The sequence below is a fragment of the Chrysochloris asiatica genome, unplaced genomic scaffold (genome assembly GCF_000296735.1).
Source record: "Chrysochloris asiatica unplaced genomic scaffold, ChrAsi1.0 scaffold02420, whole genome shotgun sequence".
NCBI classification, from domain to species: Eukaryota; Metazoa; Chordata; class Mammalia; order Afrosoricida; family Chrysochloridae; genus Chrysochloris; species Chrysochloris asiatica.
Genome location: NW_006410938.1, coordinates 8559 through 9098, shown reverse-complemented (window position 1 = coordinate 9098; position 540 = coordinate 8559).

The following is a 540-nucleotide window of genomic DNA, read 5'->3' as shown; positions in this document are numbered from 1 at the left end:
TGGATTTACTTCTTTTTTAAATTTTTATTTATTTATTTTTATTTAAGTTTTTTATTGGGATTGAGTAAAGCAGGTAATCAGTATTACATTCAACAAATTGTTTCATTACAGTTACAATTACAACTTGTTTCATTACAATGATTATAATCCCCTCTGGTGTGGTGTAGCAGGTTAATGTGCTGGACTGCAAAATCGGCTTGAACCACAAGGTTGGCAGTTCAAGCTCATCAGCTGCTTCTTGGAAACCCTATACAGGGTCGTCATGGGTTGGAAGTGACTTGATGGCACTTCACAACAACAACAGCCTGTACTATCAGTTAACAGTTTCTCTCTATTCACTTTAGTTTTTTTTTTTGTTTTGTTTTTTTTTAACATCCATGCATCTATAATAATTTACACCATCAAAGGGCACATTCTGCAAGTTTGCTTCCTGGCCACCATCTCTTAGTCCCACTGCAACACCTCTACAAGAAAAAGACAAATAACCCAATTAAAAAGTGGGCACAGGATATGAACAGACACTTCACTAAGGAAGAAATC